Source organism: Natrix helvetica, assembly GCF_964273705.1.
Source record: "Natrix helvetica genome assembly, chromosome: 1".
NCBI lineage: Eukaryota > Metazoa > Chordata > Lepidosauria > Squamata > Natricidae > Natrix > Natrix helvetica.
Window position 1 is genome coordinate 176,465,869 of NC_138548.1, and position 16,626 is coordinate 176,482,494.

A 16,626-nucleotide genomic window follows, 5' to 3' on the forward strand; every position below is an offset into this window, starting at 1 on the left:
AAGAAGAGAAGGGAAGAGAAGAGAGTGAAGAAGGGCTTGCAGGCCTTTTTATAATCTGTTCTGCCCCACCTATCTGTTTCCTGTTCCTGTGTAAGAAATGTATTCTGATTGGTTGTCAGACTCCCATGGGGCACGCAGGGGTAACTCTCTAGGCTGTGTTTTGAATACAGGTTTGGTTGAGTTCTCAGATGCCATGTGGTGAGAAGGTAAAGGCTAATCATGCCTTAATCCCATCACCCTGGAGCTGAAGGGGAGAACTCTTTATTATGTAAAGGGACTGGCTTGGACATCTTAATGGCCCATTGACAAAGGGGGTGGGCAGGGAGCTGCAGGGAGCTGCTTTGTCTTTAAAACATGTTTCTCCCTGTTCACATCCAGGGAAATATAATATTCTGCCTTTTCAATATTTCCTAGGATATTTCATTTTTCTAGGAGAGGGATGAGTTTTAACTTCCTACAATCCCTCCTTTCCCCCAAAAAAACATGTGAGTGGAACACAGGTTTTTGAAACAAGATTAAAATTGGTCAGATCGGGGAGGCTTAATTTTTTTCCTGATGGAAAGTTATTGACACAGATAGCAGAAGGATTCCTTCAGTGGCTCCCAAAGAGCTTTCAACCATGAAGATCTAGCAGTCAGGGCACAAGTTCTGGAAATAAATTTTCCATGCCAATTAATATCAGCTATCACTTTTTATGAGCTTCCAGACAGGTTTTAAGCCAGCAGAAATCCCAAAATTCTTCATAGTCATGGTTTTGCCTTTTAAATAACTACAGGCTGCCCATTTCCAAGGGATGGTTCTTGAACCTGCCCTAGCTCTTATTTTAGTTAGGTCAAATTGAGTTTAGCCAGTGTGCAATCCAGGCCATTTAGTACTTTAAAATTACACACAATGAGCCTTGGGACTCCTACTCATGAGACCACCAGTGCAACATATCCTGCCTTGCTGGGCAACATCATTTGTGAATCAGGGTTTTGAAGATCCTTCCTGCTAGCTCTTCAAGTGGGAAAATTGCCTGAGGGGGGCTGCCACTTCCCCATGGAATTAGCAGGGAGATATCACTGCTTGGGCTTTAGTGCCAGGGCAAAATCAGCCTAGGATAAGCTTTGTGTGAAGTTAAGTGGAGGAGATACTTTCAATCTAAGTTTGAATGGAGTCTCTCTCCTCTCTCTCTCTCTCTCTCTCTCTCTCTCTCTCTCTCTCTCCCTCCCTCCCTCCCTCCCTCCCTCCCTCCCTCCCTCCCTCCCCCCTCTCTCCATGTATGTGTGTGAGGAATAGCTGCTTCTACAATACAGAAAATACAGACATTTTTGGTCAAATTTCCCTCCCACTAGACAGAAATCTAAGGAGTTCAGAACTTGCTGTGCTAGCTATTCTCAAATACAATTCTTACATGAGTACATTAAACTGATTACAATATAAATGAGACAAGAAAGAAAAATTTTCAATAAATTTCTGTGAAGGAAGCAAAGAAAGAAAACTTTATAATCAATTTCCACCCTCCCCCATAGTCTGGAGTTTGAAAAGAGTCTTTTGGTCTTTACTTGTCCATCTCAGGGTCTGTTCTTTAATGTCTGCTGGATGGCATTAGGCTCGGCTTGCTGGTAAGGGTGGTCAGTCAGGCTTGCACTACTGCAATCAGACCTTCATCCTTGCTCATGCCAACCAATCATTATAGGTATTTCAGGAAGTTTTTTTCACAAGCCAATGAGCTCCATTTCGTATTATTGGAGGATCTCACACTCCTTTCAGGTTTGAAAATGATAATACACATACATACACACACATACCATTAAAAAACCTTGCAACTTACTGTTTCTTTATATGAAAGTGAATCAAAGTACATTCACAACAACTTTTACCATCAACATACTCACATTTGCACTGCAATAGGATTGCTTGTGTGAATTAATTTCACGTACAAAAATCCCATTTCATTCTTTCTTCATGCACAACAATTATTTCAGGGAGCTGTACATAAGCCAATGAGCTCCATTTTCTATTATTAAAGGATTTCAACTTCCCTCCAGGTCTGAAAATGATTACACACATACACATACATGCACAAATACCATGGAACAACACTTGCAGTCAGAGTTTGAAAAAAAAAAACCCATCAGTATTGCAGTTAAACTGGTAACATTATGGGGATATCACAGATGAGAAATGGGGTCTGGATTCACATGCCTCACGAAAGAGATGAACAGGTAAAATCATTTAAACACACAATAAATGCAAAGGATGAAACTTTTCTTGTAAATGAACTTTAAACATTTCCTGGGTTGTTACTTTAAGATACAGACAGGAAACGAAGAAACAGTGCTTCTCTTTACTCTGTTTTTGTTGGCCAAACAAACACAAAGTAAAGGCTCCCCTTCCCCTTCACCAGTGTTCTGGACCCGACAAATGGAGTGAAGGCAATTTCTGCCAGTTTACTCTTTTCTTTCTTTGAACAATTTAAAATTCTTGTCTTTTTGGATTGAAGACATTTTATAGTTGCAATTACTTTGAGGGTGCACAAAGACTTAGACACATATATACACCAGGACAAGAAGAAAATAAGAGGGAGGGGGGGAGAGAACTCTCAGGTTTACACATCCTAGTCATTCCCAGTACAAATCTGTTAAATTAGGGAAGGCACAAATCTTAACAAATAAACCACGTGGTTGCATAGAAGACAAAGAAACAAACAGACAAGGAAAAAAAAAACAGAAACCCCAACATTTTCCCTTTTCTTTTAAGTACCTTTATGTAGCCTAATTAGTTTTCCTGTATCATCTTTGGAATTTCGCGGCCCTCGTTCACAGGGACTTTGTTCTTAATTCGCACCCTTTACTCGCAGGGACTTTGTTTTGCGCACCGGCCAGCTGGTCTTCGAGCATGCATGCGACAGAACCCGTAAGAAAGAGGCTGGCCGCCATACGCATTGGCACTCTCTTCTGGGTTTCGGTGCTCTGGTGCACGCATGCGCATGCATGCTCCTGTTTTGTGCCAAAAAGGTTTGTGCCAAAAAGGTTAGTCACCACTACCATAGGGTAACTCTGGGTGGCTTACATTTACATATACAATTGAAACATAAAAAGTTAAAATCAGACATTAAAACCAAGGACGCATGGGGATGGCAAGGCTTGTTTTCCATCAGGTAATTTCTAATCCCCCCCACCACCAAAAATTATGTAAACCCCCGGAAAAGATTTTTTTCTTTTTATTTGTGTTTCTACTTTTATTTAGCAACATTGCCTGTTTTTTCTTTTCTTTTAGCAGCGAATTAGCTCCCTGGCTATTCAATAACTGTCTTCTATTCAAAAAGTGACAATCTTAAAAACATGTCCTTAAATGAAAAAAGAAACATAAACAGACATTTCAATTGCTCTGACGTCTTGCATAGAATCTCAGCTGCAGAGCTGAACAGCTGTTGCCAGAAAGGAGTGGATGCAGGCAAAGCAGCATAAATACCTAATCATGGGTTTATAGCACCTCTCCCAGATTGACATCTCTATGATATGCAGGCTGGAATCGTATTCTATTGACTTTTTCATATGGTACAACTGAAGGTATGCTGAAATGAAGAATGGCGAATTGCCTTGGCAGATTAAAATATCTCCATTTCAGCCCTGGTTAATGACCCAATTACTTATTGCACAGTTAGAAATGAGCATTAATATGACTACCTTTTCTTCTTCATAAAAACAATATGCGTGTCATCATTTAAGACAGAGATAATCTTAAGTCCTTAGGTCTGAGAGTCAGAGTCATATAGCATATAGGACAGCTCACAAGGTGGCTTGAAGTCTTTCAAACAAACACAATTGTTATGCCTCACGAGTTTGTTTTTGGGAGGATAAAATGGGTGATGCCTACATATAGGGCTGCTTTGACCTCACAGAAAAAAAGCTAGGTTATAAATATAATACAAATCAATGTCTAGTAAAAATTCAAAGCCATGAAGTCCCCTGATCACCACTAGAAAAGAAGGAGAGTAGTAGATGATTACATTCAAAATCTTGGCCTTTAAAATGCCCTCACAGGAAATGTAAGGTTTAAGATGTTTTCTCTGATTTGTTTCTGCCCAAATGTGTACCTCTATAACTCCCATTATCCACAGGCAAAAAGTGGAGAGAGTGAACTTAGTCATCTTGATCTGACTTTTAAAAATGGATTCTGCTTGAGTTTGAGAAAAAAAAAATACAATAGGCATTGTGAAGCACCACCCAAAGAGAATATGTTAGCCTTAACATCTATAAACTCACTGGAATTGGACTATGTTGCTTACCTAGTTCAAAAACACAACACTCTATTCCTGCTGAGATGTTGGGCAGACATAGGCTAAATTAGATAGGCATTGTCCATCAGATTCTTCCATGCTTGGTGAGCAGCAAATTGATGAAAAGATAGGGCAAGCAGTGAAACACTCAGTGAATGAAATATGCATTGATTGCCTAGCAGAACTCACCTTCAACATTGTTTTACAACTTCACATCATGATGGATCACAGAACAAATGGCATTATGAACTGGTAGATCTGGGAAGCATTATTAATGCAAAGCCAGTTGGCTTTCAGTGCCTGATATATGTATAAGACAGTCCTTCCAATAGTGGGCAAACAAAAATGCATACAAACAGTACATCATGGGTTGCAGATTTTGAATTTATATTGTTTTTCTGAAACTTACACCAAAATGCTAAAAAACAGGGTTTTCTAATGTATTACCTTCCATTATAGCCGGAACATCGTGAGTGAAATGGGGTGGTGAAAGGAGAAATGGAGAGTGTCGGTCGGCTGCCGGCGTGGGTGTGGTCAGCAGCTGCGGCGGGATGTCCGGCGGGACGCCCGGCCTGGGGTCTCTGCAGCCGGCGTGGGTATAGTCAGCGGTGGCGGTGGGATGCCCGGTTTGGGGTCTCTACAGCTGCTGCTCCCCACGCTGTGGTGTTATCCCGGTTGCTCCCCCCCTCCTCCTTGCTTGTGAACATGATAAATTAGATCAGCGGGGAGTGGCTGAGGCAGCTGGCATGGATACTAATGCCAGCGGAAGATGGCTTCGGGAGCTGGCATGGGCGTGGCTGGAGTGGGGGGGTCCTTCATTGTGCCCCCCTGGTATTACTGCCATTGCCTGGGCCACCGTTCTGTGCCATTTGGCCATTTGGCCCCCCCTCCTGTGATATTATGGACTGGGTCAACGGAGTGCGGCCCTGGCGATGGATGTGAGTGCGGCTGGCGTGGGTGGAGCTTAGCTGTTGGAGTCGGAGTTGGAGCAGCCGCCGATGCAGCCGCTGTCCTCGTTGCCGCCATCACTGGCCGCTTCACCGTCTCGCAAGCTAGCATCTCCTGCGATTTTGGATAGCTGGCCGTTACCCTTACATATTGTCCCCAACACCGACAATTTTTATGATGGACATAAGCTTCCTGCTACCCCCTTGAATACTGCCGGCTGCCCCCCCCCCCTGGACATGTCATCTCCTCATTCCATCTCCCCATGATGTCATCCCGTTTGGTTGATGCTACACTCTCCTCTATGCTATACTGCGACAGAACTTTATTCCCTCCAGGAACTCCCCCTTTCCCGGGGATGGCCTTCTGATCTATCAAGACGCTTCCTTAATGACGGATCTTGGGATCCTGAGAGGTGGCATGCAAAGAAGAGACTTCTTAAGGTTTTTTTTACAGGGGCTTTAAAACCAAATTTTAAGGGGGGGAGGCGTGGGTTGATTCGGATGGCTCAGACAGGCTTGGGGGGGAGTAATGGGCGTGGGTGGGAGGGCTAGGAAGGGTTGGGATTCTGGGGGAGAGATTAAGCCATTCCATTGGGGGGTTCACCATCTCTACTGTTTGCGGGAGAGGCAGATATGGTGGGGGCCGAGGGCCAAATGATGATCGGAGGACGCGGGTTTGCTGTTTTAGAGCAATCACACGTTCTGACCCTCATCGCCCTTCTTGCACCCCCAGGGGGCCCGGGATTACAGGATCCTGGTATCCGGCTGGTGTCGCTTAACGCCAGGTCTGTGGTACATAAGGCTCCCCTCATTTACGACCTCATACAAGAGGGTAGAGCGGACCTGGCGTGCATTACGGAGACCTGGTTGGGCCATGAGGGGGGTGTGCCCCTTAGCGAACTACGTCCACCAGGCTTCTGGGCGTTTCACCAGCCGAGAGCCCAGGGCAGGGTTGGGGGGGGTAGCGGTGGTTATTAGGGAAAGTCTCAGACCTCATGAGGTCACTGTGCCTCAGATAGGCGGGTGTGAGTCCCTCTTTGTGAAGTGGGGCCTTGGAGCTCAGGTGGGCCTTTTTGTTACATACCTGTCTCCCTGCTATGTTTCATCGGCCCTCTCGGAGCTGCTGGATGTATTAGCTGGATTGGCGGTTGATTTCCCGAGGCTCATGGTCCTGGGGGATTTCAATCTGCCTTCCATTGGCGAGACATCCGAGTCAGCTCGGGAGTTCATGGCTTCCATGACAGCTATGGACCTAACTCAGTTAATTCAAGACCCCACCCATAATGGGGGACACACGCTCGACCTGATTTTTGTCTCTGGGCAGTGGATGAATGATCTAGATTTAGGGGATATTTCTATTCGACCCCTGTCATGGTCTGATCATTTCCTCATCAGGCTTGACTTCCATACCACTACCCCTCGCCGCAGGGAGGCGGAACCGACTAGATGGTTCTGCCCCAGGCACTTGATGGACCCCGAAAGGTTCCTGATGGAGCTTGTGACTTTTCCTGAATCCCTTGCTCACAACTCGACCGAAGCCCTAGTGGAAGCCTGGGATAGAGCTGCTGCTGGGGCTTTGGATTGTGTTGTGCCTTTGCGGCCTCTGACCCGGTGTCAATCCCAGATGGCTCCCTTCCATTTATCCAGAAACCACTAGCAGCACTGTTTTTGTTTCAAGCGTTTTATCCTGGAAAACTTGGAAAACCAGCACTGAGTGACATACAAACAAAGTTAGTGTTACCCGTGACCTTTCTGCTGCTTCTTAAATCCCCTTGCGCGCAACTACCCCCTTGTCTTCCAAATGCCGCAAATATCCTAGAACACTCAGGTGCTGCCCTGCTCTCTGCACTGCACTGATCGGTGCTTCGCTTCCCAGCTGATCAGCTCTGACGCCCGGTGGATCCATTTGCCATTGGCCTCCTAGCTGATCAGCATCAAAGCTCCATTCGTCACCTGCCAGCTTATCAGCACAGCTCCCAGTCATGCCTCTGCAGCCTCCCCTCCCTGAATGGCAAATGTGGGACAGCTCGCCAGAAGCTTGCCATTTTGGGGTCTGACAGATTATTCATTATGATATTAAGATTTGGCATATTGTTTCAATAAAAAACAATGCAGTACAAAAAAGTGTATAGCCACTTACAGAAATATGAGGTATATGGAGCTCCTATCCTTGAATTTAGCCTTCACCCTGCACTAGGCTGCTGAAAGAGGCAACCTACAGGAGCATACTACACATACTTTGAAAGACAACACTAATTAGTGTTTATTGCTAAGCCATGTTAAGGATATTTGCAACAACATATGAAGTTGTATTTAGACATTTTTGTCTACCCTCAGTTATTCCTGGAAAAAACATTGTGACTCCTGAAAGTTGGGTTCAGTTTGGTGGCTCATAAATCTTATGTGACAGTCAATAGTCACAGAGATGAGCAGGTCATCATTGCTTCTAATGGCAAACTCCACTGAGTGCCAACAGTATTTCAGATGAAAAGGTTACAGGTAGTCCTTGTTTAATGACTGCGTCATTTAATGACTGTTCATTATTCCAGTAATGATAATAATAATAAAAAATAACTTTACAATCAATCCTCAGATTTATGACCTTCACTGGTCTGAAAGCAAAAGAAAGCTGAAGTAAGATCATAAGCACAGTGGTAGTTTCAGTGGCTGCTTCACTTAACAATTGAATTGTTGATCCCAATTGTGGTTGCTAAACAAGGACTGCCCACAGATGCTAAGAAACATGTTTGGACAAGGAGTAGAAATATTAGAAACAAAACAAAACCCAAACAACAGCGAAACCTCTGTGAATTCCTTCCTCCTCCTAGTTAATGAGGACTGGTTCTGTTTAATTGTCTTAAAATGATGAACATTGGACAAAGAACAGGAAACCATAGAAGGGGTGAAGAATCCATTCTTTAGATCTATTGGAATTATTTGTCTAGCTAGCTGAAACTCAGACCCAGGAGCATTGGAATGAACTATTTCTGAAAAAAAGACACGGGTGATCTGAAGTCTGACGATGAAGCACGATTTTATCTTTCAATGGCCGGAACATCTGCACTCGAAACACCCTACGCTTCTCTTAGGAGGTGAGGAGGGCGCCATTTAATTTTTTTTCACTGCCTGTCGCATTTATCTCATTATTGAATTGGAAACTGACCTGAATAGTTAGGGTGTGATTAAATGCTGAAAGCTGGGTCCTCTCTCATTGTGAAAATGATGATGCCCAAACTCCCTCAGCTCTCAGGAACTTACTCATTTTTCATTTGCAGACATTCTGCACCTGTTAATTTTCATACTTAATCATAGCTTCCCCAGGTCCATCTTTTGTTCCTTCCCTCTAACTTGACTAATTTCGGTGCCGGTGTGAGTGTATGTGTACACGCCTCCCTCCATTAATAGCTATCATTTCTAAATAGGAGTGAGATTCTCTTCTTCAGGCCAGTAAGAACCAGAACAATTTGCGGTCTTTTCCCCGGTGTGAAACAACAAGGTGCAAAGTGCTTGTCCAGCTCTAATAAACTTCCAAGCTGAAAGACAAGGAAGTAGAAATACAGCAGCTTCTCTGTAAATAAAATTGGATTTCTTCTCTCTTTTTCTGCATCCATCATCAAGCAGGAAATGTGGACTTATTGTAACCCTTTGTATTTAAAAAGACCGGCTTTTGTTGCAGTAAAGTCTTGTTCTTTCCCCTTGACTAAAACCACTATCGTAGCTTAAACAATATTTCAGGAATGACAGGTATCTTATTTAGATAAGGTGACACATTATTGGTTCCTTCTTCTCTCCATGTCCTTTCTTGCCTTATACCGAGAGATCTGTGTGGCGAGTAAGTAATTCTATCACACTAAGCATGTATCAAAGTCAGACCCCACCTTCGTGGTTTTCTCTTTCATATCCCTTGGAATTCATCTTCTTGTCATTTGAAGGACATCTCAAATGGATTTCAAGCAGAAGCATTCCTAGAATCTCATATTTCTGTCTGCTCTACAGAATGATCTTGCTGAATTTCTAACCCTTTGTCTCTCCACACACCCCCATCCCGTCATAGGAGATTATTACATGGAATTGCGCTGACTGTCTATGGTTGTTTAAAAGTTAGATTTCTCTACTTTTTTTAAAAAAATGAAATGGCTATGAATGTCACACTGTTTAAGATAGGTCAGGTATAAAATTGCTTTCTCCACAATGGAAAACGCTGGGGGGTGGGGGGACATAGATACTGTATTATGAGATAAGTTTTCTCAGAGGATATTTCTGAAATGTCTGTGTTAGATGTCAAATATATCTTTTAATACTCCAAGGATTCTGGATTGCAAAAGCTGATTTTCCCCTGATTTGCCAGTCTAGTGCTTCATTGTTACAGAAATAATTACATGATCCTAAGAAATACAGGCAGACATATATGAATATTTGGCGGTGCGGTGGCTCAGTGGTGAAGACTTTGGTTTGTTGGCTGGATAGTCAGCAGCTCAGGTTCGATACCCGAGCTCCACACGTTGGGGTGAGCTCCAGTCCTTGCCCCAGCTCCTGCCAACCTGGCAGCTCAAAAGCATACAAATGCGAATAAATAAATAGGTATCACATCAGTGGGAAGATAGTGTTTAGTGAGCTAAACAAACTTAAGATGTGTGACTCACTTGATTGGCAGAACAGCCAGGTGGCTGCTTCCTGAAATGTGTGATACCCGCTTTTAGTACTAGGGTTGGGGGGGGGGCTGTATCATGCAAATAGATACAGTGTAAGAAATCACTTTGTTGATAATGCCAAATTAACAAAGCCTGAATATTTAGATGTGCATCCTCTTCTCTTGTGATTGTGAATATTAACAGCCTGTTAATGGGAGCTTCTTAGAAACGGAAGATCATAGAAAACTAAAATTTGGGCTATTAGGATCCTTTCAGTAGGGATGAGGAGCAATCATATCCAATCATTTCACTCAACTTTGCTTATATCTCAGTATTTGTTGATTCTTCAATAGGATTATTTGAGAAAAAATTTCATGGAACCGAATGTAGTATTGTTGTGCAGCAATAGTAGACAAGTAATGCATCTTCTGTCTTACTCCACAAGTTAGGGGAGGAGAGGATTTTCATGGCTCCCCTTTGCAAAATGCTTTATTGTAAGGAAAGTAGAGCTAACCAGGTTGGTTTACTGTCAGTCCACTGGGAAGAGCTGCCCAATTAGCATGTTAATGATGCAGACCTCTGATGGCCTCTTGGAGCATGGCCAGGAGCAACTTATGAATATTAATGGTAAAAGGACATGGATTTAGACTGAAAGGAAATGGGAATGGTCTAAGCTAGTGTTTAAGTAGTGCCTTGTTTTGTCTGCCTTTCAAAGGAGGGGCTCTTCATTTTAGATGGCTTAGGATTGTTTCCAAAGGCTTCATGGCTGGAGCTTATTTCCATGCCACAACTCCATCATCTAATGTTACTTGAATTATTAGCACAGACGTTCAAGGGTAATTGATACACTGTCATGCTCCATGTAAAAAAAGACAGGCAACTCTTGTTAGTCAAACCAGCCAAATGTTAGGACAACAGTTATGCCACCAATGATGCATTTTTTCCTACGGCCCAAGAATGGAATCTGCGTCATGGTTCCACTGAGTAGGGCATTTGGGTCTGTATTAATGCATTTATATATGACACACACCCCTCTTCAATATATATAATATGCATATATATATTGTGTGTGTATGTGTGTGTGTTGTATTTGTGCTGATAAATAAATAAAGGGAGACTAGTATAGATCTATTTCAACCTATTTAGGTTTCATCAGCTAGCCATACCCTTACTGGGAATCGAACCAGGGCTGTATTGCATATTAGGCCGATGTAATTGCCACTAAGCCACAGGCTCTCTTCCTTATCAGCTAGGCCAGGGAAATAGGTATGTTTTTGTGTTATAACCCCTGTATGCCCAAATATGGGAGGGAGCTCACTACTCCCCCTTTCTGTCCTTCGGCTCATTACAGAGGACCATCCAGGCAGAAAACCATATTTTTATTTTTAATGTTGCCTTTTTATATTTGTATTGTATTTGTGCTGATAAATAAATACAAATAAATATTATATATATATACTGTATGCTTTGAATCACATACCATGTGATGGGAAACTACAATGAAGGAACAGAGGAAGCCTCAGGCCAAGAAAAGAAGTAACTCCAACATTGATTGTGGGACCTTAAGCAGATAGCCTTCTCTTGTTTGGTTGACTGTTATGCTTCTATCCCACAATGTTCTAGAGCAATAATGGTTTCATGATGCCATCATCCGGAATTTCACAAAGAAGAATCTTTTCTTCTTCCATGTTTTCTAGTTGCAACAAGTTAGAGAAAAAATGATTCTGTTTCTTTCATGTTCATATATCAATAGTTCAAGTTTCCACTCATACTATTTGATTCCATTTCTGATATGTTGCTTTTTAAAAAAAAATTCTATAGTCAATATATGCTATTTCTGAATAAACATCACTTATTTTGGCAGTATATCCCCTTACCACTCCATGCAATGTACGCTTCTCAGTTATAAATAATAAGAAATAAGACAAAACATGAATGGGCAATCAATCAATCAATCAATCAATCAATCAATCAATCTAGCCTCTAAACACCCAAGATGTCATTGAGAAGCATTCTAGTAGAAGACAGTGCAGGAAAGAAACCAACATTTTCCCCAAACAAGTTTTATAACTGATAATCTTCAGCTGTGTAAATTCTTCAACTGGTATTCTTCCCCTCTCCTCTTCTTTTAAGAGGAGGTTCAGATAATTAGGCTTCAGGCATTGAATGTAAGATTCAGACATGCCCACAAGGAAATAGGTAGCTTTTTAGATAGTCCTGCTCTAAGTCACTGTTTCTAATCTGAGAGTTAGATGGGTACCCCAAAGTTGCTTTTTCAAGTGGCAACTGGACTTTCTGGTTTTTTCTTTGAAGACATTTAACTTCTCATTCAAGAAGCTTCTTCAGTTTTAAAGAAGCTTCTTGGATGAGAAGTGAAACATATTCAAAGAAAAAAAACAACAGAATGTCCAGTTGCCTCTTGAAAAAACACCTTTGGGACAGCCATGACCTAGATGGCTGAGACTGTCCATAAACATTGAGATGGGTAGAATCTACATGTGATAAATAAATGGAATAAATAAACCTTGGCAAATTTAAGATATCTGCACTTCAACTGCCAAAATTCCATAACCAGCAAGACTAGTTGTGGAATTCTGGGAGCTGAGGTCCACAACTTCAGAGTTGAGAAACATTGTTTTAAGCTATGTACCAGGCTTAGAAATGAACAATACACTTATGTTCTGCAGAATAAAAAAAATTGATGGACAATCCCTACCCAGGAAGCAGGGAAATTCTTACTGGAATAGACAGACTGCATCCTAAAAGCTTCTCTGGAGCAATTATATGTTCAGTTTCCTAAATAGTACAATCCTATTGATGCATGATTTCCTTGTAGTTTGCATTTCACAGAGATCTTGTTTTTGCAAAGAATATAGGAAAACACAACAAAGCTGTTAGGGTACACTCAAGCTGCTCATTTCTTTGCAAAAGAGAAAAATAGATTCACTTTATATGGAATCACTTCAAATTAACAATGTAATTTGTATATCAAGCTTCATAGAAAGCAAACTGCACTTCCTCTTGCCACACCAGCAGATCTTTCTATTGACATTTCAACATATTGGTAATTTAAATTTGCAGGCATTTGAAGTGAATGGTCTGATAATTTAGTATTAGCACAAATTATTCTACACAGTTGTTTATTGTCAAGGTAAAATGTAATTTTCCAAAAATGCTCTAGATCTTGGTTTAACTAGCCAGAAGCTTTGTGCCACTCATGATAGCAATAGCACTTAGACTTATATATTACTTTACATCTCTCTTTAAGTAGTTTACAGAGTCAGCATATTGCCCACAACCATCTGGGTCCTCATTTTACCAACCTCGGAAGGATGGAAGGCTGAGTCAATCCTGAGCTGGTCAGAATTGAACTGCTGGCAGTCAGCAGGATTAGTCTGCAATATTGCATTCTAACCACTGCACCACCATGACTCTTTCATTCAAATGAAAGTTTGAATCTCCTCTTCCATTAAAATTCCCTCCACTTTATTGCATATTAACCTATTTTGAATGTGAAGAGTTATAGAATTAAAACACCTGTAGTAGATTACTCCTAAGTGAGAAGCTTACAGTGTAGCTGATAATTTTTTTAATGAGTGGCAACCAGGCTTTCTGGGAAATGTTAACTATTCTCAAATCATTGCCCCCTGTCTTCTCCAATGTGAAGTAGAGGGGTGGGATTTAGGGGGAAAAGGTGGTCTCTGGAAAAAAATTGACTGGGGATTTCTGAAAGAAGAATGGACCTTAAAGAAACCCATTTCTTTCTGATTGAGGAATTCAGGCCCTATAGCCCTCAGAGAGTTGGAACTAATGTGGTATAATTACCAGTAGAAAAAATAAAGAGTAGCACTTTAATAATATTATTTTTATTTCTATTCAATGTTATGTGTTCACTTTTTTTCTTTGTTGCTATCTTCAAATATCCTTTCCTTGATTATTTTGTCCATTTGGTAAACCTGGCATAAAGGGGAGAACTGGAACTATTTACTTAAAAGAGGGAGCTGGAACTATTTAGAGTAAATGCTTATTCCTGGAGAAGGAGGATTTTCTGTGCAAACCTATCTAGAATTTTCTGGAGTGACTAGATGTTTTGGGAATCCTCCATTATAAGATGGATACCTAGGCATCAGAACAGTGGTGGGTTCCGGTCCCGGTGTCGCCCTCATGGATGAGTGCATGCGTCGTACCTGTCAGTAACACCTCCATAAGCCTGTACGTGCACAGAAGCGCAGAAGGCTTAAAGGACAGTTAAGGAGCTCGGGCGGGTGGGTGGCCACTCGGGAGCACCGTACCGGAATGGTACCTGGTGCTCCGGGCAGGCTCTGGTACGCCCGTTACCGGGGCGTACCGCCTACAACCCACCACTGCATCAGAAGCTCTGGCTATTCCTTATTGTTTCTGTAGCACTCTCTGCAACCAGCTTGTTTTTTGGAACTGAAATGTTCTCAAATTGCTTTTATCAGTCTTCTCATTTGTCCTAGCTGTAAAATAATAGAGTTGTTTAGACTGTATACAACTCAAGAATGGAATGAGATCATCTGGGTAATTCATGCAATTTCTGGTAAATATTCTTCATGACAACATAAAACATAAAAGGAAGCAGCATAACTATTTGGATGAATGGCTGGAAGGAATTCTCTCACTCTGGGCATAATCCATTTGTAAGCACTCTTAAAAGATCAGAGGTTGGAAATCGCAGGGCGAAACCTGGCATGCTTGGTATGGGGGTTGGATACAGATTCTCCGGTCCCCTTCCTAAAATAGATCCTCCTATATTGGGGAAAGGAAAATCACCTAACTATGCGGATCAGAAAACAAACAAGTTGCAGCCAATGAGAAATTCAGTTTGCCAAATGAGACTTGGATTCTGAATGGAACTAGAAGGGCTCAAAATCAGTCCAAACTAAGTAGATGTGTCTTCTGATTTAGGATTCTGAATGAAATTTCAGAAATGGTGCTAATTCCTACTGGTATAGAGTATCTTTATTTAGGATATGCTGTAGGTTGTATTTTTGAATGTTTGCAAATATCTTTTTGAAATAGCAAAGACAACAGGAGATTTTTATTTGTGACTTAGAACTGTGTGCTTACTTTAATAATTTTAAATTAATGCAGTGACAAAAACTGTCTTACAGTTTTTTGAAAGTTTTCTTCCCTTGTAAAAGAAGCTTCTAACCTTATTCTTTTTTTTTTCGGGGGGGGGGGGGCTTTGAACTGATTTTATTGTTAGAGGTGATATTATTGGTTTTTTTCCCATTTATATACAAACCCTTCCAGGTTCCTGGCTGGTCACACTGAAAAAAGCTCAGTGGGAGAAATTTCCTAATTTCTTCTTCTGGGATTTAATGATGCTTCAAAATTCAGGGAGACAACAAACCAATAGAGCAGTGTTTCTTAACCTTGGGACTTTCCCATATGTGAACTTCAGTTTCCAAGACTGGCTGGGGAATTCTGGGAGTTGAAGTCCACAGATCTGAAAGCTGCCAAGGTTGAGAGAGAATGCAGACAATGAATTACAGGGCATTAGTACTTCAGCATTTTGTAATGAAAATGGACAAGATCCTCCAAACTGTAAGTTCAGCTACTTGGGATTCTTTTTGGACTCACACCTATTGCTTGATAATAGCATTGTTGGCAATGAGGGCCTTTGCCAAGGTTTACCTTCTATAACATTTGTGTTCTTTCCTTGACTGAGAGACTATTCAGGTATTTTTTGTATTCTACATGGAATTGCATTTGAAGAACATGCGGCAACTACAGGTGGTCCAAAATGCAGCAATGTGGGTAGCAATGGACACTTCTCATTTACCCCCGTGTGTCAATACTGCTGTACATGCTATAATGGTTGCTAGTTGGTTTCTGGGTGCAATTCAAAATGCTGGTTATCAATATTTATAAAGCCTGTAGATCCTATGGGACTGCCTTTCTTCAGTTGTTTCTATCTATTCAGTACATTTAGGCAGAATCAGTGTGCTATTCTCTCAATTAAATGTTTGTCAACTTGTGAAACTGAGGAAGTCTGCCTTTCCCCTTGCTGTTCCTGGCCTCTGTAATAGCATACCCCCTTACAGTACAATTCACCTGTGGTTCTGCAAAGCCCTTAAGAATCTAACTCTATCCCTGTCAAATCTTGTTGATATTGATTTGTTTTGCTTCATGTCCAAAAGTGCTTTTTCAAAAGACAACTGGACTTCCTGGTTTTTCTTTGAAGACATTTCAGTTCTCATCCAAGAAGCTTTTTCAGCTCTGGCTGGATGGTAGGGAATGGAAGGATTTATACTCCTTGCATTGCATTCTTTTAGAGAGCTGTTGAGGCCACTTGGAGGTTTATCTGTGTCATCAGAGCTATCTGATTGGTGCAAATGGGTGTGGAACCTTCTTGGAACTGTTGAAAGGACTGTGTTGTAGACTGGAGGTATATGATGTTGTATCCCTGTCTGTTATGGAGGAGACAACACAGAGAACAATAAACAACCAATGTAGTCATTCCAAACATTACAGGAATATCAGAAAAGCTCAGAAGGATCTTCAGCCAACACAAAATACATGCACACTTCAATCCAACAAATATACAAAGTCTGAAACTTGTCCACCCCAAGGATAAAACACCCAGACTCAAACTGAGCAACATGGTATATGCAATGCAATGCAGTGAGTCATGTGCAGATCTGTACATTGGGGAAACAAAACAACCACTTTATAAATGTATGGCACAATGTAGGAGAACAAACCCACCAGGACAAGATCCAACAATCCACCTGCATTTAAAAGACAAAGACCACTC